This window comes from Helianthus annuus, chromosome 2 (genome assembly GCF_002127325.2).
Source record: "Helianthus annuus cultivar XRQ/B chromosome 2, HanXRQr2.0-SUNRISE, whole genome shotgun sequence".
In the NCBI taxonomy this organism is placed as follows: domain Eukaryota; kingdom Viridiplantae; phylum Streptophyta; class Magnoliopsida; order Asterales; family Asteraceae; genus Helianthus; species Helianthus annuus.
This window is the reverse complement of record NC_035434.2, coordinates 124,706,181-124,732,701: the sequence shown is the minus strand read 5'-3', so window position 1 is coordinate 124,732,701 and position 26,521 is coordinate 124,706,181. Positions and strand designations below refer to the sequence as shown.

The 26,521-nt window shown below is 36.4% G+C and overlaps 1 non-coding gene across 1 annotated transcript; it reads right to left on the bottom strand.

The window, feature by feature from the left end:
• Nucleotides 1-2,863: 2,863 nt before the first annotated feature.
• On the bottom strand, nt 2,864-2,970 carry LOC118489810. The gene has a single exon (XR_004887824.1). It is a non-coding gene; the product is annotated as a small nucleolar RNA R71 (small nucleolar RNA).
• Nucleotides 2,971-26,521: the final 23,551 nt, after the last annotated feature.

The following is a 26,521-nucleotide window of genomic DNA, read 5'->3' as shown; positions in this document are numbered from 1 at the left end:
GATACTTAATTTGTCTGCCAAGTCCAACTTAATGACCTTGGTTGACTCGAAACGAAGCAAAACTGACTTTTGTTCAACATTTTTCAAACATTTTCTGAAAATTACAAGTTTCAACTTAATGAACTTGTTTTGACTTTTCATCTTTCAGGTTTAACATAATAAGCTCCCAACTCATCTTCCAGCTCAGAAACTTCCTGCATCTGCCTCAGACTGTGAATCTGAAGATCAGCTTTCCACTTTGGTTTGTCGACAAAATAAAGCAGAAATGTAAAATATTTTTAGATTTTGAATAAAGTTTCTAGACTAGAATGCAATGAAATCTTTTTGGGTTTTGAATGTTAAACATAAATTAAATGCAGTAAACGTAAACTATTTACAAACATATTTTTGGTGAGCGTGTTAGGGAATCATATCAGCCATCGACAAATTACAAGTACCGTTAAGCTTTGATTTCATATTCAGAATTAAACAATTCGCTTAGATTGTCGATATACTAATCCATTTTAATTTTTCACACAAATTTCAATCTGCTCATGATACGAGTTAAGTGTTTTAAGATCTTAACTTATACGTGTGTACCATCTCAGAATATACTCCCGTATCCAGACCACTATATTTAGTCTTACAGGTGAGTGCACACTAATGATATCTGTAAGGGGTAAATGCAAGGCCATGAGAGCTCCGGCTAGAACTTCTGTTCGTATAGAGAGATGATGGCTCGACTTTAGGTGGGTCCCGTTTGGGGATCTTTTATTTCAACAGCACATAATTAGCATTTTGTAATGTTTCATCATTTTTTATGCTGAGGGTGAGCTTTAAGAATAAAGCAATGCAGAGCATTATACGAGGACTAGGCTATTGCTTCCGCAAAATCAGAAGTCATGGTATAATACCCCAGATACCATCACGTACAAAGACCTAGTATGTCAGAAATAGAGTCTTTCAAATAGGATTTCAGGGGTTACCTATATATCCGAGAGATGTTCCCCACGAAATAAGCAAGTGATGATTTAGGTTTATATCCCGAACAAACTTACTAAGTGTGCAAAAACCTACCGGCACATCATCAGCGAGACTGCTTAATGCTTTTAAACTTTACAATTCTTTAGCATACGGTAACTATCAAACTGATGTAGTGCGACCTGAATGAGTCTTCCAGAAGAGTTTTAATCCATATCAAAGGCGGAATCAATGATACGAACTTGATTACAGCTTGATTTTCCTTAATTCACTTGTTTTTATTGATTTCACAGCTTTACAGATCAGTTGACAATTCGACAGCACCTCGGCTCTGAAATCCGGATCATTACAAATGATGAACCATGCTCAGCTATATATAGACATCCCATTTCGTATGAAATGCCTTTCTCATTTCGTGCGAAATGATCAATCAACATACAAAACCTAATTTTCCGACATCTAAGCAATGGTTTATCCTATCTAGATACAAGACTCGATAAAGACAAAGTTAACAGACATTAATGCACCAACACTTAAAAATCAAAATTTGAATTCTGGTGATGAAATCTGAAATAAAAATTAAAATTGAAATCTGGTGATTTGTTGTTTGTTTTGATAATTATCTTGTTAATAAATAAAACATAATGTGGATAATGAATTTAAATTAGGAAAGATGTAACTTAATTCAATTATTAAAATAATGATTTAAATCTAATTTTTTATATAATTACAATCCTACCCTTAACAACTAAAAATGAAATCAAGGGTCCAGATCTGTTCACGCAGTTCACTCTTGGGAGGTTATTCACACAGGAACCCTACCCTATTATATATATATATATATATTCATACATATATATACATATTAACATTTTTGCGATTTGAACGATTTTATTGGAGATCCTTTATTTGTTATTATGTCTACTTATTCACAATATATATCTACGAGTTGCGCTTCGTAATATATATGCATAAGTATGGACATATTCGACATACATCGTAATTCATGTATTACGTCATTTCACACATATATTATACTTAAACACTTAATATGACAAATAACACATCAAGTTAATTCAACCATTATTTTTCATGTTTATCACGATTTTCACACATAATGCGATTTTCGATCTAATTTACCGTTTTACAACACATACGCTTAAACATAGCATCAATCCATATCATCATGTAATCACTTAACAAATCACATTACACATACTCATATTCACGTATCAATTTATAACATACAAAGTTCACCTGAAAATAGAAAAAATAAACTTTTTCTGGACAGCACAGGGTTGTGCCTACATAGGCACGGGGTTGTGCGACCCTTCTGATCAGGGGATTTTGTGTTTATGCTCACAGAAAGTCACGCAACTCTATATAATTCACAGGAAATACAACCCAGTGCATGACTTCCACCTCCGACAAAGACATAAAAGTGCCACTCGGCAAACCTGAGCGCTTTTTAAGAAAAAGACTTCAAGCTAAAAACCGACCAAAAGCCTGAACCCAAAACCTACCCATGGCGGATCAACACACTCTCATGGATTACTTACGGCCTACGGTTGGTAATCTTGGAGCCGCTATCAACCCTCCCAATGTAGATGCCAACAACTTTGAGTTTCGACCTCACCTAATCTAAATGCTCCAAAGTTCTGCCACCTTTCACGACCGACTCGATGAAGATCCCCATTTACATATTACCAACTTTTTTGAAATATGTGACACCTTTCGTATCAACGGAGCCTCCAACGATGCTATCCGGCTCCATATGTTCCCCTTTTCCCTCAAAGATCGAGCAAAAGCTTGGCTAAACACCCTCCCAAGTGGGTCCGTGCACACTTGGGATGAACTTGCACAAAAATTTCTCTACAAATACTTCCATCCCGCTAAAACCGCCAAACTCATGACCGAGATTAATTTATACTCTCAAGAAGACGGGAAATCTTTGTACGAGACATGGGAGAAGTTCAAGGAGTTATTAAGGAAATGCCTGCATCATGGTCTTGAACGTTGGTAACAAGTGTCCATTTTCTATAATGGACTGTTACCACACACAAGGCAAATCCTTGATTCTAACTATGGGGGACTCCTTGGGAATCGGCGCCCCGAGGAAATTTATAACCAAATTGAAGGAATTGCTCAAAATAGTTTTCAATGGCACACTCCTAGGGGCTCGAAATCCATAGCCCCGAGAGCCCATAAAGTGGACAAAACCACTTCTTTACAAGCTCAAATCAAAGCCTTAACTTCAAAAATAAAGAAACTTGAACTAAATAAAACGGTTTCGGTTATGGCTTCAAAAATAAAGAAACGCGACCACCAGGTGCCTCAAGTAACTCCTTCACCCCCGAGTGGTGAAATCACCCAACTTTAGTTGGAGGGAATCAGGGGGTAATAACCAACAAAATCAAAATCAACGATCTAACTTTCAACAACAACCCCGAAATGAGTAACAAGGTTTGTAACCACAACAAGGATGAAGAGAAAGACGTGAGGATCTCATCACTCGTCTTTTTCTCCGAATCCGAAAATAGGTATTCAGAAAGGTTCCTACAAACCGAGGCCGAAATTAGGAACCAACGGGCTAGCATGCAAAATATTGAAAAACAAGTAGGCCAACTCGCCCAAAATTTCTCCAAAAGACCACAAGGAGCCTTGCCTAGTAATACCGAACCAAACCCAAACGCCCAAGTAAACATTATCAATTTAAGAAACCAGAAGGTAGGACCTGACAATGAACCAACATTACCCCAAACCACTACACGACCCATAGACACACCCATAGCCAATAACGCAGAAAATAATCAGCCCCAAAATAACGAGCCAACCAAACTGCCACAGGTCCCTTACCTCGGTCGTTTACTACAGCAAAAGACCGACAAGAAATTCACCAAGTTTGTAAGCTTACTTAACAACTTCACAACAATCTCCATTTCGTGGAAGTCCTCACGAAAATTCCAAAATACTCCAAATTTATGAGAGACTTTCTCACTCACAAAAGAAAGATTGTGTCAATCCAACTAGTCAACTTGAGTGAAGAATGCTCGGCGGCACTCCTCAACAAACTCCCCCAAAAGAAGATTGATCCCAGAAGCTTCACCATTCCTTGCTCCATCGGAGGATCACCGATAAGCAATGCGCTTGCCGACCAAGGACCTAGCATTAACCTAATGCCTACCTCCATGTTCAACCGACTCGAGTTAGGAAAACCACGTCCTACAAGGATGAGCATACAACTTGCGGAAAGGGCGGTAAAATACCCTTCAGGTTTCGCGGAAAATCTCTTGGTCAAGGTTGGGGAATTTGTTTTCCCGACCAACTTTGTATCATAGATATGGAGGAAGACATCGAGATACCACTCATATTAGGAAGACCATTCCTTACCACCGCATGAGTAGGACAACGCGTGGAGGAGGACCCGGTCAACTACATCAAAGCAATAAGTACGAACCTAAACTATGCCCTCAGCCAGTGCAACTTGGGATGCGAGTCATCCTACTCGGGTAACATTTGACCGACTTTAGGTCTAGCCAAGGACCCTTATAATCGTGGCACACCATGGAGGCATACCATGGACTATCCAACAATAAAGTAGTTTTAATCTTAGTGTAACTTTTAGTCAAAGCTTTTATTTTTAAGTTTCCTTTTGGTAGGAATAAAATACACTCAAAGGGAGGATGGAAATGGCCAAAGGACGCTGAAACAGCACCCCATGCACGAAAACAGATGTCTCCTGATGCAAAATCTTCAAAACATGAAGTGTAGCACGGGGCCGTGTCTCAAGTCTACAAAAAAATTTGATTATGGAACCTTCACACGGGGCTGTGTCCTGTAAGTACACCCCCGTGTTTGTCTTCTAGAAATTTTCGTTGTTGGCACTTTTGATACGGCGCCATGTCTCACACATACGCCCCTGTGTCCAGTGCCTGATTTTGGAAAAATTTGGTGTTTTTAACCAACATTTACACATTTAATCAAATCTAACCAATTTTGGACACATTGAGGATAATGTGTAATTTAAGTGTGGGGGGGGGGGGAGACTTGAATTTGTTTGTCCTAAAACAAACCTTACACAAAACTCTACTTGGAACTGCTAAAACACCCCAAATCTTTTACAAAAATAATTTTTTTTAGTTTGTTTTGGCTTGTTTATAGTTTAAGTTAGAAAACCAAGTTCTAAAAATTCAAGTTTTTAAAAATTTACAACCGATAGCGCCGTGAAAAAAAGAACCATATAAGAAAAATTCATTAAAAGGCATGACAAATTTTTAAAATTTGATTGTATATATATTTTCACACTTTTACCCCTTTCCCACAAAATTGTGAGTTTTTTAGCCTTTACCGAGCATTAAATATCATATCCATACCAAATGCTCATTTTTTATTTCTTGTGGGAATAGCCCGTATGGTTGTACAAATCTAGAACTTGACAAGACAATACATTTATGGTCCTTACTGACTAATCTAAGTAAGTATATGATTGAGGCAACGGACCTTAAACCCTTTTTCTTTCTTCAACCTTATTTTCTATTTTAAATCCCCCCAAACAAAAATTCCCCTTAGTCAACCCCTTTGAGCCTAAACCCTTCATTTCGAAACACACAAAACACCATCACCCAAAAACCATCTTTTACTTTAATACCCTTTTATTTTAGTAAAATTCGCTTCTTTTAAAAATACGTAGAAGCATGTGACTTTATTCAATAAAAAAATCTCTAGTTGCTTGAAATAAAATAAGCAAAATTATTGCTTATAAGCATTTAGTTATGATTGTCACAAATAAATTTTCAAAAGAAAACCAACATTTTACGCCTTTAACCACTTTTCAAATAAAACTACCCTACCTTTAACCAAAAACCTACCCTTTCAAAGTCCTCTTGATATTTACAAAGATTAAGTTAAAAAGGAGGAGGTTTGATTTCTTGTCAAGCATATGGTAGGAGTAAGTTCCATACCGGGACCGAGCGTTTCCCTTATACATCTTCGGCCGAGTGTTGAATGATCACTTGTGAGGTATGTGAATATATATATATATATATATATATATATATATATATATATATATATATATATATATATATATATATATATATATATATATATATGTAGCTAAATGAAATTTTTAAAGTTATGTTTTGCCCAAAAATGTTTATTTTTCTTAAAAAGTTCTAAATAAATCATGTCGATTACGATTGTAAATAAAATAAAAACAAGAATAAAAAAACTTGGATTCCCGACACTCTACAAACAAGACCCAAAAACTTTTCTTCTACCCATTCCATTTGGGTGTGCAAGCAATATTAAAGAGTTTTACTTGAGGACAAACAAATATTCAAGTGTGGGGGTATTTGATATGCACCAAATGTAACATATAAATTGTATCAAATAAGGTATAAAAACAACCCTTTTTAGTACTAATATTGAAAAAGTGTGTTTCTTTGTATACTTTTGATTTTCAGGATTAAAAGATCCTAGACGTATAAAAGGAACAAATTAACAGCAAAAACGAGCGTAACTACGAAAGAAGAAGATGATATAATATACCAATCCTTCGAGCTTCACCCCAAGACCAAGAACAACAAACTAGAAGCTAAGCATGGGTTGTGCCTGCCGGGCATGGGGCCGTGCCCCACCAAATATTCCATGAAGAAGACGACAAATAGATACAGACAAGGGTCACGGGCCGTGGTTAACTCTTATATTTGCAAATCTTGGATCGTAGAGCAAATACAAGGGCCACAAGGCCGTGCCGTTGACACACCGGGACTGACAAGCTCAATAAATGAAGATAGGGAAGAAGAAGGGCATGGGGTCGTGCCTACTCGACACGGTATAACAACCCTCCTAAAAATATTTCCAACACTCCTAAATATATTTTAAAATATTTAGAACACCCCTAAAATGTCTTAAAATACACCCCGTATACGGAAACTGGTCCCAAAATACCTTTATATAATTAAAAATAAAATAAAAACAAATAAATGAGTCTATCGCGGGGCGCGACAGACTACCCTTGAGTCTTCGCGGGCCGCGAGCGAGAGAACAAGCGGTATCACCCGGAGCCGCCACGTGTCACATACGCGTCGAACCTATACATATGACCGGACCAAGCTACGCCGTAGACCCCCTACGTCGCAGGGCGCGAAGGCCCCTTGTGACTCCGTCATGGGTCGCGACCCGCTGGCCGATCAAAACTATAAATAGAGGTCGTTGGCATTCAATCCCAACTCATTCAAAACTTTACTTTCTCTCTCAAATTTCTGCATAGAAAATATAATATCGGGCATAATACCCCCCTAAATAACGAAGTTCTGCCTCGTTGCAAGTATCATAACCCCCGGTTACATATTAGATACGTTGCACGATTGATCTAGTGCTCCGTAACGGCCATTGAGGCTCTGCCCAACGTAGTCGTTGGAGTTCTGTCTCGGGGAGGGTAATACTAATGTAAAATTTGGGTTATTATACTAACGCGTGTGCATTGTGTAATTAATAGATAATCACCAGAAAATCACAAAGTAAAACCCTAAAGTTGCAATGTGAGTAATCCTCCCTTTTGCAAACTGTTTTTACAAAACCTCAAATTTTTTCAATTATATTTAACAGTGATTGAGTATTTGTATTCTACAATTATCGTCGGTATGTTGGGGTTTTGTATACAAAATTTGTTACTACACTATGAGTAGTAACATTGCCACAAGTCGGGTTGACAGTACCGTGGGTGGTAATTAAAGTAGATGGAAGCGAGATCGCCCTCAATATTGTAAAACTGATTTACCTGTCTTGATTAAATTGTGATTCACTCACCAGTATTTCCCACTGACAAAATGTTTTTAGACGCGTTTCAGGTAACAAAATGTGAAAGCCAAATAGATGCCAGCTGGACAGCACTGAAGACTTGGAAAAGTGGCTATAAAAGTTACCTAAATAAAGAAGATATTTTATTTCAATAAAATAGGGTTTATCCCTGTAAACCTGTTTGTAACGAAACTTCGGTTTTATACCAATATGGGTATTATTATAAAATGTGGTATTTTACTCTGATAAATATTTCCTAACTACAGTCCTGATGTAATTTCCGCTGCCAAATAATGATAAACACCGATACCACCATCTCTGAGTAGGCTGCGGCCGCCCGCCTCCCGAGGCAGGGGTCTGGGGTTGCGACAGAAGGCGGTATCAAAGCTACAGCCACTGATTTCAGCCACAGAAGTGTTCTGCTGACACCAAAATTCTATTTGTTATGTTAGGAAATTATCTATGGAAATACGTGCGTATATTATTGTTGTGACAACCGGTAGTTTACGCCCTTAATTACATGATTAACAGGAGATTAACGGGATAATAAATAGTGTTTACGATGCAAATTAACTTAACTAGGCCCTCAGAAAGCTTAGGAATGCCTATTCGGTCCTACAGTACGCGTATGACGGTCTGCGGGAAATCTGCAGAATATTACACGGTGACAAACTGAAACCATACAAAATTCTGACAACGCCGGCGAATATTAAATTTTTACAATATATTTTGGCTTAGTAATTAAATTTTTATATCCGTAGTCGGAACTGGATCGAAAAACGAATTTAAAAGAACAACGACGCAATTTTACGCGGTTATTACCATAACCGACAACAAACACGCAAACACCGACTATCGATCCTAAATTTTCGCGTTTAATACTAAAATTTTATTCTGTGATGTTCCGACAATTTAAGGGTTTTGAAAACGGGTTCGTAGGATTTGACGGGCCACTAGCAACACGAGATTTGGGCTTATGGGCCTTGGGCCCAAGCCCAAAACCCACAACACTAACCTGCTTATAAATAGGACCTTAGCCCCTTTTAGTTCTCATTCCACCAAAAACCAAACACAGACTTTAAGTCTATCTTACCCTCTCTCTCTCGATTACACTTACAGGCAACACCACAGGAACTAAACCCCAACTCCCTTTCGAGCTTCTGCCGGCGAACTCACGGTCGGCTGACGGCTCCGATTAACCGGTAACCTGACCACATCCACACTCCAAACATGATGCATAACCTCTCCTCCCTTACACCACTTTCATTGTTCATCTCTTTCTCCGGTCTCCCTAAATCGGCGACTGAATAAAGGTGGTGCCGTCGCTCACGGCGGTGGTGGTTCTCAATGCCACGGCAGTCAACGGCGCCCCCTCCTCTGGTGAGCGACAGTCAGACGAGAGAAGAGAGAGAGACGAGATGAGAGAGAGAGAGAGACAAAAGGGACGGAGAGGAGAGAAAGAGAACCGGTTGTGGTGGTGAGCGACGACGGCGGCAGCGGCGGTCCGAGACTCGGTCCGGCGGTCTGAGATTCGGCCTGGCAATCTTTGTCAGGGTCCGGCGGTCTTAGTCTTTATCCGATAGGTTCTGACAGTTGGAGATGATGATTACACTTGTTGCTGCTGATGATGTTCAGGTCAGTTTTGGTTAAAGTCAGATTAGCGGGTATCAGCTCGGGTTTCATTTCAGGAGCGGCGTTAGTTTCGGGTTTTATCCCAGGTCAAAGTTGCGGGTCAGGTCTCGGGTCAGGTCAGATTCACTCTCGGCTCTTAGCTGGTTCAAGGATGGATTCGTGTTCAGATTCGGGTCGAAGGTGGTTCAAGCTCCAAATTCCAGTTTGGTTCGAGTTTGGTTCAAAGAATCGGGTTATGTTTGGTGCGGAATCATTCAGTTCAGATTCGGTTCAAAATACAAGGAACAAGTCAGCAGGTTTCTCTCATCGATTTGACTTGGTCAGACGTGCTTTCGGTTCGGTCAATGGGTTCGAGTAAGGCAGTCATAGAGATTAGACGGTTCGGTTAAGTTGACTTGGTCGAACCGAGTCAACTCGGTCAAGCCTGGTCAACTCAGCGAGTCAACTCGGTCAACCAGGGTTGACTCGGTCAACTCAGCTTTTCGACACGAGAGTTTGGTAAAGTCTTGGCGCGATAAATACTTATGTTATTTTTATAATTTTAATATTACCGTGAAAACGAGCTCTCAAAACCGAACAAATCGATAAACTGATAGTTACAAATTTAATTGAATTGTTTATTATCTTGTTTATACTAATTGATTATACAAAAGTGTTGTTGAAAATTGATTGAATTTCGATAAAATAACGACAACTTGTGTTGTCGGGGGCGTCCAAAAACAGAGGAAACTCTGTCCGTTTTTCGAGAGAATCCGTATAACGAAATACGTTTTTAATATAAAAACATAACCGATCGACTACAAACGACTTTTATAGAAATAAAATACAAGCTTATAATATTTTCGATAACATTTTACAACATACGAAAACTACGATTCGGACATTATTTATGACAATAAATATAGTTATTATATTTATTCTAAAATACGAAGTCTCGACAATTCTTTTATAAAATAAATATAATTTATATATTTATTTATTTCAACTATCAAGCGAAACGAATTCGTTTTATAAAAATAAATATAGTTTTTATATTTATTTCAAATATCGTACCACACGAATTCTTTTATAAAAATAAATATAGTTTGTATATTTATTTCAAATATCGTACCACATTGAATTCTTTTATAAAACTAAATATGGTTTTATATTTATTACAAACTTCAAACAAGTCGACAAAACTTTTATAAAATAAATATAACTTTTTATATTCATTTCAAAACTCCTAAACGGCACATTATATATCATATATATCAACGTACGAGTTTGTTACATGTTATTTTCATATAAATGTTTATTACACGCACATACGACTTCTCGAGACGACTAACGCGATGATAACGATATATTTATATTTTTATGTAAATATTTATACACTCTAAATCTCTCGAGAACTAAGTCTTTCTAAGACTTATTAGTTATTACTGACAATAAACAAACTAAACAAAGTTTAACTTAGTCATTTTCGTTAAGTTAACAACTTACCGTCGAATCGTTCGATTAGCAATTTGGTAGAGCTCGGTGACACGTAGTTTAGTTACCGCATTTATTTAGAAGCTTATAAAATATTCCGTGATTAGGGATACTATAGAATGCACGTTAGCGAGTCATATCTTGGAAACGACATCACGAAGTCGTAGTTAGCTAGCTTTGCACATGGAAATCCAGGTGAGTTCATAACCCCACCTTTTTACGGTTTTACATTTTTTTATAAATGTTTTCGGGGTGGAAAGACAAGCACTTTTTGCGAAGCATACAAGATTTTCGATAAACATAAATTACGTATTTCTAAACCATTTTACAAACAAGCTTTAACTATCACAAATGGTTGTGAACTTTAATAAACACAAATGGTTTACAAATAATTTATGTTAACTATACCGGTTTTTCAAGCAAGAGTATTTTTCGAAATGTGCATACACAAGTATTCTAGTTTTCTAAACTACGAGAAAGTACAAATACAAACGAAATGTTAAACTAAGGAATGATACAATAGATCATGTCACGAATAGGGTAACATAAGCACCATTAATCATTTACATACCAAGACCGTAGAACAAAAGGTTAGATCTAATGGGTTTCTGTCGGAACCCCCAACCCCTTTTTGCAAACCTGGGAACGGGCGGCCGCGGCCAGTTTCGGTGGTATCTTGTTTTTGTCTATTTTGGCAGCGGAATTTTCATCAGGACCGTAGTTAGGAAATATGTGATCATAGTAAAATACCACACTTTCATAATATTAAACACATGGGATAAAACCCAAGTTTTCAGTACACATATTTTCATAGAAATAAATCCTACTTTTATTTAGTAAAAAAATCTATTTCTTTTAGGTAACTTTATTGCCACTTTTTCAAACTTTTAGTGCTGTCTAGCTGGCTTTTATTTGGCTTTCACATGTTGTTACTGTTGTTGCATATCTCTGTCGATTTCGTTATGTATCGAGTCTTGTAACAGATTAGAAAGACCACGACACGTAGAATGAGAATAACGGGAAACAGAGATGAATTAGCCACTTCGTACGAAGTGACAAGACAAGTTCGTACGAACTGGCAGTTCGTACGACCTGGGATGTTGGTTTCGTGCGAACTGACCATCTCTATAAATAGATGTCTTGGGTCTCTCATTTGTAACATTCCTGATTCCGGTAGCGAAGCTCTGCCGAAGTGTTTCCAAGCCTGTAAAACGTTGTTATATCAATACAAGTGACAGTTAATCTACTTCTAAGTGCATATCAAGCTGAATGAAGATCAAATCAATGAATTCCACCTCTGGTTTAATCTAGAACTCTTCTGATCGACTCGTTTAGATCGATTCCCCGATCCTATCAAGTGGTATGAGAGCTCATGAGGAAGAGTTCTTACCATTTCAGCTTGTTTTCAAGAAAAAATCTCACTTCTACTCATTCTTTTACATTTTTTCATCAAATTACAGAGTTTTTATGGATAAAATGACCTGATTTTCACATATTACACGCGGAATACGGTTTTAAACAATCCTTGAAAAAAATCAGAACTTAATTCAACCTAAAACCTGATTAAATTTGACAAAAACTCATCAGATCGTTCGAACATGACTCAGATCGTGTGAAATTAGGGTTTCAGTTCATTTGAAATAGGTTCAGGACGTACGATTTGAACCAGTCCATTTGGAAAGTTGAACCAGTCTGCACGAAGTGGGTTAAAATCATCAGCTCGCACGAGGTAGTTTGAAATTGACCTCAGTTCGCACGAGGAGGTCTGTTGAACCAGTTCGCACGAGGAGGTCTGTTGAACCAGTTCGCACGAGGAGGTCTATTGAACTCAGTTCGCACGGATTGAGAGATAAGTAGTTCGTTTGAAATTGAACTCAGTCCGCACAGTTTGAGATATAACAGGTCGTTTGAAATTGACATCAGTTCGCACGGATTGAGATCATTCCAGTTCGCACGGATTGATCTCCAGTTCGTTTGAAAGTATACCAGTTCGTTTGAAATTTGTGTCTTTGTGAATCTTTGAAACCGAAACATGGAAAATGAATTCTACAACGCATTTGCTACTCCGATCACTATGGCTCAGAACGTGAACTTAGAGAATGAAATGGGCACCATGCAAAAACCGCCTAAGCTCATGAATATCGAAGAGTATAACGGATGGGAGGAAATTTTCGAAAATTGGGTTCAAGCGAATACGGAGAGGTTGTTGCTATCAAAGATTTAGATGATGATGAGAAAAAGAAATACAAAAGTGAAAAGATGATGATCAGTATTTTTCAACAAGCTATTAAGGAAGACATCCTGATTTTATTGCAACACAACGGAAGTGCACACTCAATGTGGAAAGCACTAAAAACGAAGTTTGTTGGAAGTTAAGACATGATCAAGAACAAAAAGTCGCTTGTGAAGAAAGAATTTGATCTATTTCGTGGATTGAAAACTGAAAACACCAAACAGATTATAGAAAGATATTGCAATTTGGTGGTTAACATGAACGATTGGATATCAAGAAAGATAGAGAGGAATGGGTTGAAAAATTGGCCGATGCATTGCCACAAGATGTTTGGGGCACATATCTTATGATGTTGAAGAATAATGATGATTTTGCAAATCTATCATTGAGCAAGTTTATTGAAAAACTCGAAGTTCAAGAGATGGAACAACGGAAGATGGCGAAAATGAAGGACTTTAATGGTGAACAAGACATTGGTATATACTACAAAGGAAGTATGGTTGATAAGACCAACATTGAACCAAAGATCAAAACTGCATTTAACGCAAACAATTCTTCTAGAGGGTCATCTCAAGGATCAAAAAACAATATCAGATTCTCTTCATATCCGTCATTTGATCCAAATTTTTCAGCAAATAAGAATGGCCAAGTACTACAATGCAACATTGCATTAAATCTTGAGAATGGTAAGAATTTCTCAGAAGAAGTTGCTAAAGGTCATATGTCTTTATTGGTGACTGTTTTAGAGTCTTATGAAAGTTTGGTAGCCGGAAGGATTGGTAATCCAATGTTGACCAAAGAGGATTACGATCAGATTGATGCTGAGGAGATGGAACTCATGGATATAAAGTGGTGTATGGCTAGTGTGTTGAGAAGAGCTGAGAAGTTTAAACAGATCACTGGAAGAGATGATTTCCGTGATGCTGGAACTTCACCTTTAGGTTTTGATAAATCTAAAGTTACTTGTTTTCGTTGAAGGGAAAAAGGGCATTTTAAGAGAGAATGCAGAAATCGCGAGGCAAATGGAACTCAAAATCCATTCGGCAACAATGATTATCATCGAAAGGCGATTTATCATCAAGTTGCTCCGCATCAACAACAATCGCCTCAAACTGCACATGCTAAGAAGGAACTGATCGAAGAACCATCAACGAGGAGAGCTTATTATGGTCTGATAGATCAAGATGATGAGTGAATTCCAGAAGGTTTTAATTGGGATAATTATGATCCTAACAGACCTTCTAATATGAAAGCATTTGTTGCTGAAATTTATGAATATTCAACTGCTGAAGAAGAATTAGCGTATGTTTATTACCAATCTCAGCAATTCAGTCCCAAAAAGAAAGAAGAAGAACCGGTTTCAACAAAAGAGGCTTCAGAAAAAGCTCCAATCTTTGATCAATCATCAGATGAAGAGATTACCAGAACCAAAACTGTAACCTTCTTTTCTTGTTTAATCTTTGTTGAACTCTTGAGGTGTATTTTTTAGGTTTTTCAGTAAGATTTACATCTTTTATTTCAGAAATATTAATTTCTGTTAGTTTGAAAACCTTGTTAATCATTTCAGTTTTAACACCTCTTATTGGGAATTCTTCATCAGAATATAATTTGTCAGAATCATTCAAAGTATATGCTACTTTGAATGTTTCGTCATTCAAATTATTTTGTAACATCAGAAAATCTTTATTGTAAACCCTTTTGACTTTTTCAACTGTTGGACTTGAAGTGTCAGACTTTGAATTTGACATTGACTCCTCGGTTTCATCTTTATCCAACACCTGATCGACCACTTTCTTTATTGACATAGACTCATGATCATTATCAGACAATGTGAATGTGACATCAATGTTGTCTAGCAATCCATCTGAAGGTTCAGACTCCCATTTTAAATTGGTTGCCTTTTTTACTCTTTCTGAATTATGATTTCATGGAGAATATCCTTTTTCAAGCGGGGGTGGAGACCGTGTATAATTGACACTATGTTTCTTACCAGTATTCTTTACTTCAGATGTCTACTCTTCTTCAAACGCTTTCATGTCTTCAACTGTAGGGTAAATCCTGTCAATCACATAAGAAGCACATGAGTAACTTTTCAATAACCTATTTACCCTCTCAGTTTCTATCCTCTGAGTTTCCAATTTTTGCTCAAGTTCAGCACATTTCTCAATGTAATTATTGATGATTTTCTGCTTCGTCATGAACGCTCCATTGAGTGTCTTCATAGCTATCGCTTGTTCATTGCTTGACTTGTTGTATTGATTCATAGCTTTGTTTAAAACATCATAAGATTCTTTCAATCTGTTCATGTTATGAATCAATTTGTTGTTGTGCCTTTTCACAGTATCACAATTTTCACATTTTTTCAGGTAGTATCTGCTTCCTTCTCAAACTTGATAGCTGGAATTTCTTTAACCTGCTTCTTTATCACTTGAACATTTTCTTCAGGTTTGAATTCTTCCATTTTTCCTGCAAACTACAAATTATCCTTATCAGATGAAAATTTTCTTTGAGAATATTCAAACTTTTGAATTTCTTCACTATCATCATCACTCTCTTCATCTGATGATTGATCAAAGATTGGAGCTTTTCCTGAAGCCTCTTTTGTTGAAACCGGTTCTTCTTCTTTCTTTTTGGGACTGAATTGCTGATATTGGTAATAAACATACGCTAATTCTTCTTCAGCAGTTGAATCTTCATAAATTTCAGCAACAAATGCTTTCATATTTGAAGGTCTGTTAGGATCATAATTATCCAATTAAAACCTTCTGGAATTCTCTCATCATCTTGATCTATCAGACCATAACAAGCTCTCCTCGTTGATGGCTCTTCGATCAGTTCCTTCTTAGCATGTGCAGTTTGAGACGATTGTTGTTGATGCGGAGCAACTTGATGATAAATCGCCTTTCGATGATAATCATTGTTGCCGAATGGATTTTGAGCTCCACTTGCCTCGCGATTTGTGCATTCTCTCTTAAAATGCCCTTTTTCCATGCAACGAAAACAAGTAACTTTAGATTTATCAAAACCTAAAGGTGAAGTTCCAGCATCACGGAAATCATCTCTTTCAGTGATCTGTTTAAACTTCTCAGCTCTTCTCAACACACTAGCCATACACCACTTTATATCCATGAGTTCCATCTCCTCAGCATCAATCTGATCGTAATCCTCTTTGGTCAACATTGGATTACCAATCCTTCCGGCTACCAAACTTTCATAAGACTCTAAAACAGTCACCAATAAAGACATATGACCTTTAGCAACTTCTTCTGAGAAATTCTGACCATTCTTAAGATTTAATGCAGTGTTGCATTGTAGTACTTGGCCATTCTTATTTGCTGAAAAAATTGGATCAAATGACGGATATGAAGAGAATCTGGTATTGTTTTTTGATCCTTGAGATGACCCTCCAGAAGAATTGTTTGTGTTAAATGCAGTTTCGATCTTTGGTGCAATGTTGGTCTTATCAACCGTACTTCCTTTGTAGTATAGACCAATGTCTTGTTCACCATTAAAGTCATTCATTTTCGCCATCTTCCGTTGTTCCATCTCTTGAACTTCTAGGTTTTCAATAAACTTGCTCAATGATAGATTTGCAAAATCATCATTATTCTTCAACATCATAAGATATGTGCCCCAAACATCTTGTGGCAATGCATCGGCCAATTTTTCAACCCATTCCTCTCTATCTTTCTTGATATCCAATCGTTTCATGTTAACCACCAAATTGCAATATCTTTCTATAATCTGTTTGGTGTTTTCAGTTTTCATTCCACGAAATAGATCAAATTCTTTCTTCAAAAGCGATTTTTTGTTCTTGATCATGTCTTGACTTCCAACAAACTTCGTACCGTTTGAGCGAAAGTGGTATCAGAGCCACTTGATAGGATTTTTTGATCTGATGCCACTTAGAGTCGATCAGAAGAGTTCTAAACCAAACCAGAGGCGGAATTCATTGATTTGATCTTCATTCAGCTTGATATGCACTTAGAAGTAGATTAACTGTCACTTGAATTGATATAAGAACGTTTTACAGGCTTGAAGACACTTCCGCAGAGCTTCGCTACCGGAATCAGGAATGTTACAAATGAGAGACCCAAGACATCTATTTATAGAGATGGTCAGTTCGCACGAAACAAACATCCCAGGTCGTACGAACTGGTCTTGTCACTTCGTATGAAGTGGCTAATTCATCTCTGTTTCCCGTTTTTCTCATTCTATGTGTCTTGGTCTTTCTAATCTATTACAAGACTCGATACAGCACGAAGTCGACAGACATATGCACCAACAAACCCCCCCTTGGATGTTGACGAGTCTTCAGTACGAGTCTTCAGTATGTCGAGTCTTCAGACTTGATCAGTCCTTTCGCTCTCTCCAAAGTATCTTTCTCTGTAAGCATCCTCAATCTCTCTCTTCTCTTCTATCTTTCTCTTTCTCTCTCAGAATCGCAATCTGACTCTTCAAATTCTCTTGATCAATTCTCTTGATTCTTTATGCTCTTCAGCATTAGCAGCTGGCGTAGACGGCATGATTCGAACCTGACTCTAAAGTCTTCAGACTCCCCCTTGGATATTGATCCAAAATCTGTATCTGGCTCTTACGTCTTCATACTCCCCCTTTCGATAAGCTAGGATCGCAGTCTGGAATTCACTCGTTCCAAGAGTCGTAACCTGGCTCAAACTCTGCTCAGGCTTATACACGGGGATCTCTCTTTGCAGTTTCACAGGTTCAGGATCGTTGCCTGGCTCTCAGAAACCTGGATCTCATCTGCATATCCTCAGGAGTTGAAACCTTGCTTTTCCAACGCTTTTGACCTGCACTTTTAAATTTTCATTTCAAACACACTTTTCAAGTTTTATCTTCACTTTTAAATTTTCATTTCAAACACACTCTCCCAGTCCATTGTTGTTAATCATGCTTAGCACTAGGAATTTTGAAAATCAGCTTTTCAACATCAGTTGTCGAAAATAAGATGAGATAAAATCTTTTTAATTTTTCAAAATTTTATGCTAAAACACACTAAAAATCTTTTTGGATTTTTGTTTTTTTTAATGGAAAGTAGTAAAGAAATATATACAGACAATATTTTTGTGAGTTTGTGTAAGAGTATCATATCAGTTTTTGACAAATCACTAACACCGTTGAGCTTTAAACACATTGAGCTTTAACACTTGAATGAAAGTTAAATCAAGTTCAACTTAATGACCTTGATTAACCAACTTGAAGGTTCTTATCAACAATACACCTTGAAAGTCGAAACATGACAGTTTTGAAATTTTCAAGAAAAATACCACTTGTAAGTTTGTTCACAAAAATATTTTTCAAGAATGATGCCGATTCCTGCTTCACGATTACCAACTTGGGAGCTCTGGCAAGTCAGTTTTTTCAGTTAAAGAGATTCACCCAAGCCTGACGGTCCTTGGGTGATTCCGAGTCATCATCGGATTCCGAGTCATCAACACTCGGTTTCTTTCCTTTCTTATTTTTCTCATAAAATTCCTATACCCCTTTGACCTTCCTGTCAACCATTTTTCCCAAAATATTTTGAACTGTAGGGTAAAAGGCTTTTTCAACATCAACTTCTTTCTTTTCAGAAAAGAATTGATTTGAAATCTCAACTTTTCCAACTTCTTGTTTTAAATTTTCAGTCCGCAATGGTGGAAAGTTTGCATCATCCATTGTTGGAACTGAATTTTCACTTTTTAGCTCAACTTGTGGCTCCTCTGACTTTGACGAGTCAGACTTATCGCCAGAAAGTGGCTCCTTTGCTTCCGAAGAAACAAATTCATCGCCAGAACTATCTTCTGATTTCTTAACAACCCATTTTTGATTGTCAAGATTCACTCTTCTTTTGTAAAAACTTTTTGAACTCTCACCAACCTCAAATTTTGAATATTTAAACATTTTAAATTGTTCGGTTGGTGGTTCATTATCAACCATCTTTTTTTTTTCAATTTTTCAGAGACTCCCTGTTGTGTTTTGGTTGCCTTTGGACAGTTCAAGGCAATGTGACCAACTTTGTGACATTGATAACAGATTCTATTTTCCTTCTTCTGAGCAACTTCATTCTTCATACCCTCTTGCTTCTTAGCAAGGAATTCTTTTTTCGATTGCTTCCAGAATGAGCTTTTTTCTTCTTCTTCTTCTTCTTCTTCCGAACTTGCTCCTGAAACAAATACAGTTTTTGGTTTATAAGTTTTCTCATTTTTATAATTTTCTGGTGGAATAAAACCTAAATCCTTCTTTTTGAAATTACTGTTATGGTTTGGTTTCTTTTGATCACCAGAACCAGAACTGTAACATTTTTTCTTGTTTAATCTTTGTTGAACTCTTGAGGTGTATTTTTTAGGTTTTTCAGTAAGATTACATCTTTTATTTCAGAAAGAGTAAATTTCAAAGTTCGTCCTTTATGTATGTCTAAAATATCAAAGTATGTCCTTTATCTTTAATAACTTCAGAAAACATCCTTAATGTTTGAAAAACCAATCAGGTTATGTTCTTTAGTCATAACACAATTAGTTTTCATGGTTAAAGTTGACTAAGTCAATCCCACATAAGGGTATTTTAGTCATTTTATCCTAAATATTATAATAAATAATCAATTACACCATTCCCACCCCAACCAATTACACAGACAACTCACTTAGCCACCTCCACTACCACTCCCTTTACTCTCACCACCATTCCCACCCCAACCACCGTCCACGGCCACCCCCTAGACACCACCATTTCACCTGCAATCTATGGCAACCTCCGGCCATCACCACCCGCGCCTGCCGGAAATAAACTCAAGCAACAACAAACCATCAGAACCACCACCACCGAGCCTGCAACCTCCGGCAATCTCTAGCCATCATCACCCATAACCACCCGCCGGACATAAATCCAAGCAACAACAATTTTAGTAGGTAAATTAATGCCCCAAATGGTGAAAGAATCATCGTATGCCTCGGAAGATAGAACCAGTTTTAAATCTCAGGCTTCAATTATAGATCTCAAACATCAATTACAGATCTAGGGCTTCATCATAAGTTCCGAAAATTTCAAGTCTTCACTTACAGATCTAGATCTCAGGCTGGTCACAGCGGTTAGGGTTTCAATCACTGAACAGATCTCCAAAAATTTCACTGAACAAATCACTGAACAAATCGTGTGCTGGTCACAGTGGTTAGGGTTTCCGAGTGCTGGTCGCGCGGTGGTGGGGGAAGTGGTGGTGGTTAGGGCGGTTGACGACGCCGAGGAACTCTGTGTCCATGGAAACGATGTCGATGCTTCAAGATGGTGGTTGCTGATAGGGTGGTGGTGTTGGTGGTGGCAGGTGGATGGTGGTGATGGCGGTTATGGTGGAGACGGTGGGAGCAGGTGGTGGTGGTGGTAGGGGAGTTAGAGAGAGATAAAAATGTGATAGAGAGAGAAAAATTATGTCTCTATATATGTATAATTAGAGAGAGAGAGAAGAGAGAGAGTGTGTGTGTTCTAGAGAGAGAGACAGAGTGTGGGAGAGAGAGAGAGGATGATGGTAGAATGACATTAATGCCCTCATGTGCTTCTCACATGACCTGACTTAACTGGGAAAACAAACTAGGTTTAGGGTAAAGGACATAACCTGAATGGTTTTTCAAACATTAAGTATGTTTTCTGAGGTTATTAAAGATAAAGGACATACTTTGATATTTTAGACATACATAAAGGACGAACTTTGTAATTTACTCTTTCAGAAATATTAATTTCTGTTAGTTTGAAAACCTTTTTAATCATTTCAGTTTAACACCTCTTATTGGGAATTCTTCATCAGAATATAATTTGTCCGAATCATTCAAAGTATTTGCTACTTTGAATGTTTCATCATTCAAATTATTTTGTGACATCAGAAAATCTTTATTGTAAACCCTTTTGACTTTTTCAACTGTTGGACTTGAAGTGTCAGACTCTGACTTTGACATTAACTCCTTGGTTTCATCTTTATCCAATACCTGGTCGACCACTTTCTTTTTTAACTCAGACTCGTGATTAGTGTCAGACGATTTGAATATGACATCAATATTGTCTGGCAATCCATCTGAAGGTTCAGACTACCATTTTAAATTGGTTGCCTTTTTTACTCTTTTTGAATTAGGATTTCGTGCAGAATATCCTTCTTCAAGCTGGGGGTGGACACTGTGTATAATCGATACATTGTTTCTTACCAGTATTCGTTTCTTCAGGTGTCTTCTCTTCAAACGCTTTCATTCCTTCAACTGTAGGGTAAATCCTGTCAATCACATAAGAAGCACATGAGTAACTTTTCAATAACTTGTTTACTCTTTTAGTTTCTATCCTCTGAGTTTCCAATTTTTGTTCAAGTTCAGCATATTTTTCAATGTACTGATTGATGATTTTCTGCTTGGTCATGAATGCTCCATTGAGTGTCTTCATAGCTATCGCTTGTTCATTGCTTGACTTGCTATATTGATTCACAGCTTTGTTTAAAACATCATAAGATTCTTTCAATTTGTTCATGTTATGAATCAATTTGTTGTTGTGCCTTTTCACAGTGTCACAATTTTCACATTTCTCAGCTATCTTTTTAGCATCAGCTTCCTTCTCAATCTTGACAGCTGGAATTTCTTTATCCTGCTCCTTTATCACTTGAACATTTTCTTCAGCTTTGACTTCTTCCATTTTTCCTACAAAATACAAATTATCCTTATCAGATGAAAATTTTCTTTGATAATATTCAAGTTTTCGAATTTCTTCACTATCATCACCAAACCATAACAGTAATTTCAAAAAGAAGGGTTTAGGTTTTATTCCACCAGAAAATTATAAAAATGAGAAAACTTATAAACCAAAAACTGTATTTCTTTCTGGAGCAAGTTCGGAAGAAGAAGAAAAAAGCTCATTCTGGAAGCAATCGAACAAAGAATTCATTGCTAAGAAGCAAGAGGATATGAAGAATGAAGTTACTCAGAAGAAGGAAAAGAGAACATGTTATCAATGTCACAAAGTTGGTCACATTGCCTTGAACTGTCCAAAGGCAACCAAAACACAACAGGGAGTCTCTGAAAAATTGAAAGAAAAGATGGTTGATAATGAACCACCAACCTAATAATTTAAAATGTTCAAAAATTCAAAATTTGAGGTTGGTGAGAGTTCAAAAAGTTTTTACAAAAGAAGAGTGAATCTTGACAATCAAAAGTGGGTTGTTAAGAAATCAGAAGATAGTTCTGGCGATGAATTTGTTTCTTCGGAAGCAAAGGAGCCACTTTCTGGCGATGAGTATGACTCGTCAAAGTCAGAGGAGCCACAAGTTGAGCTAAAAAGTGAAAATTAAGTTCCAACAATGGATGAGAGAAATTGATTGAAGATAGCTGTCTATGGGGCCCAATGTGTACCCGAGTATCTTATCAATTATCTTTTCTTTAGTATAAATAGGGGACTTGTGTAATATGGGAGGCACGCCAATTTTGGGCATCTCTCTCTTTTCCTTATTCTGTACTTGTAAAATAATAAATAAATAAAATCTTCAAGCATTGAAGACTCTCTGTTGTTCAAGTAATCTCTCTTTGATCTCAAGTAAGATAGTTTCAAACTCTATTTTGTTCATAAAAATCATGATGAGCTAAGCTCATCAAGTATTGAATCATGGCATAAGTAACATCCTCTTACCCTCTTTTACAAATGGTCCTAATATTATGAGTAATTTTGGTATAAAGTTAAGATAACAAGTCAATAGTTAAGTGATTTAAGGGAACCTTGTCTATGTTTCTCCAACAATCAAATTTAAAGGAGTTTTTAAAATATGACCGGTTTTAATTTGCCTTATACCACCTAAACTATATGATTTGCTAATCTTGTAAAAAGGTCACCATCTCGATACTAATTCAAAAGGTCACAATCTCGATACTATTACTGATGGTATCAGAGCCATGGAATAAAAAGGGGAAGATGTGTTATTAGTGTCATCGAGATGATGCAATATTAAATAGTTTTTCACTTATCTCATTTATTATCATCTTTAACTAACTAATAGTTTTTCACTTAGTGTCATTGAGAAGAGAAAGAACAAAGGGTACAATGATAAAATATTAAATAGTTTTTCACTTATCTCAAATATTATCATCTTTAACTAACTAATTAGTCATAAAGACTATTATCCTCCACACTATTTTTTTTTTTTTTTTTGCTTACTCACATCAAAAGTTATCCTACATATTTCTAAATTTATCCTACACATGTTAAAATTTATCCTACACAACTCGTAATTTATCCCATACACCTCATAATTTATCCTACATTCTAAATTATTTTATATTATTTTATGAAAAAAAATATTTTGAAGATAAGTTACAAATTTTAATGTAGTTAGCTATTAAAGAGGAAAACTACATATTAATGATCTATGTAGGTTTACCAATGTACCCTTATAGTAACATTAAATACTTATATTAAATGAAGTAAAATGAAACATTATTATTGATTAAAATTTCTTCTTTTTTACTTCTTACAAAAAAATCTTCTCATTTGAAGTATCCACTCTATATATATACATATATATAGGGCAAGGATAAATTGAAAACCCACTTAAGTTGAATAAACCCTCAAAACCCAATAACAACCATTGATCAAACTTGATGGATGGCTAGGATTCACTTTTGCCCATCAGATGCTTTTGTGTCCTTTGTCTCAATTTTTTAATATATTTCATGTACTCAAGGGTAATATTAGAATATTAACATAATTTCTCTTACAATCAGACAAAAGTCTGCATGTTGTAAGAAACCCTCACATCAATATTCATCATTACTCTTCTTTTTTCTCCAAATATGATATACCAACTACTTTTCAATATTCTTTTTTGCTCGTATATTTTTTTTTGGTTTTGTTACATGTGTATGTGACAATATATTTTTGTAACATATTTTTTTTTGGTTTTGTTACATGTGTTACATAGAAACGTAACAAATAATTTTTCTATGATCAAATGTTACATAGAAACGTAACATATAATTTTTACATTATTTCTGTAACACAAAAAATGTAACATGCATTTTTCTTTGATTGTTACATTTTTTATGTACCACAAAAAAATGTAACATGCATTTTTTCTTAGATTGTTACATTTTTTATGTAACACAAAAAAATGTAACAGGCATTTTTGCTTTGATTGTTACAAAAAATGTAACGGGCATTATTTATGTAACACAAAAAATGTAACTAGCATTATTTATGTAACACAAAAAAGTGTAAGAATGCACTTTATTTTCAGTAACATACATTATTTATGTAACACGAAAAAATGTAACATGCATTTTTTCTGTGATTGTTACATTTCGTAACTAAGATACAACTAATTGTTACATCCAACAACACTAGATTTTTTAGATTCAACCATAAAAGCAGTAATAAAAAAATCAACATATCCAGAAAACAAGAACTTAATAACATTAATCTTCTTAAACAAGAAAATAAAAAAAAGTTGCAAATCTACAAAACACAACAAAATGAAGATCTACAAAACACAAAAAATTGCAAATCTGGATGACCTTTTAGATCTGGAACACAAAAAAATTTCAAATATGAAAATTACAAAAAAGTGAAGATCTACAAAACATAAAAAAATAAAGATCTACAAAAACACAAACATACTTATGGATCTGGAGGATCTTATAGATCTGGAACATCATGTTCAACATCAAACATCTTTTGGATCATCTTCAACATCGAACCGTCATCTGAAACATCATCGAACATCTTCAACCGGATCTGGAGCATCTTTTGGATCTGGTAGCATCTTCCCGAAGCATCTTCAACCGGAGCATCTGGAGCATCTTCAACCAGAGCGTCTGGAGCATGTTTTTTTATTCGGATCATCTTTTTTGTTCGGAGCATCTGGAGTTTTGGTGGTTGATTATGAAGGATTTTGATAAGAAAAAGATTTTTTTTTTTTGTTTCAGATCTTAGATCTAGAAAATGGTTGTTTAGAGAGAGAGAAGTGTGTGGGATGAGGTAGAGAAGTGTGAGGGTGATAAAGGTTAAGGGGATGTCAGCACGAAAGCTTCTCCATGGGTGGTGGGTTTGTTCCGAATTTTTTTTATCTGAGCAAAGTGGTGGTGGGTTTTTTGGTAGAGGAGAGAGATGAATGAGGAGAGAGGTAGTATTTGTCACACCCTGGCTTTTGCGGAAGCGTGGGTTTAGTTTGGTGTGACTTCTTAATACCATAGCAACAATCACAACATGCTATATGATAAAAACACTTGATGTTCATCCATTAAAATGATTAAAAATACATAACATATTGTTTTAAAACAACAACATCAACCACACGATATGTTTACAAAACATGACTTGTTTAAAAATGAGTTCATAAGACTCGACGAAAAGCTACCAATGACACAAGAACTTGAGACATGCAACTCGTCCAGGAAAGAGTTACACTTCCCAAACCTACGACTCCGGATGACATCCTTATTTAGTACGCAGCTAAACATGCATCACTTGCCAGATCCAACTTAATTACCTGAAATACATGTAGTTTAAAAAAGTCAACAAAAAGTTGAGCGAGTTCATGTGTAAGTCTGTGTGTATAAACCGTTTTAATATGTCTGTAAGTAAAATAGTCCCCGGTATGTAGCAATAAGGAAAAATGATCACCATTTGGTTGCAAATCCAATAGTATGTGTGAATGATGCAGGAAGACTCAAACCTAGCAAATTTGTCTCCGGTATGAAGACATAGTCACCACTATGGGCCCCCGGCCTCATGGGTGTGGGCTCGCTACACCCAAATAGATCTATCACTCATGTCCCGTGGTCCTACGATGAGGATTAATGGCCTTAAGTGTCATGCCCACCACTCACTTGATCGCGTAATAAAAACCCCTCCTTAAGCTAATCATACCAATTATAAAATGCCTGAAATAATTTGTAAACATGTATCCACCCCCGAAGTATAAAACCGAAAACAGTAAAGGAATACAGGGTCATGAACTCACCGTAGTGCGTCTTGACTCGAACTTAAACTCCTTCCGCTACACGACAACCTACAACGTACTAATGTCTATTAGACGAACGGGCCGTGCCTTGGCTTAGAGTTTAGTGTTTTGATTTATGTTACTTTGGTATTATTTTGTTAAAACAATAATAATTATTTTAACTTAACTATCGTTATTAGAAAAATAGTTAGACAACTATTTCGTATCTATTTTCTCGAATATTTTACTAAGTGTTCGGATTTTCGGAAAATTTCGGCAGAGTATCCTCTGTAAATAGAGGTGTCCATGCTTAAATAGCATATCATTTTCTTTTATATATATCCAATAGTTCATTTTCAATAACCAAACCAACATATAGACATACAAAACTTTACATACTTCATTTCAGCTTTATTACTCGAAACAGGACTGTTTTCGAGGATTTTTATAAAATAGTTACCCTTTTCCAA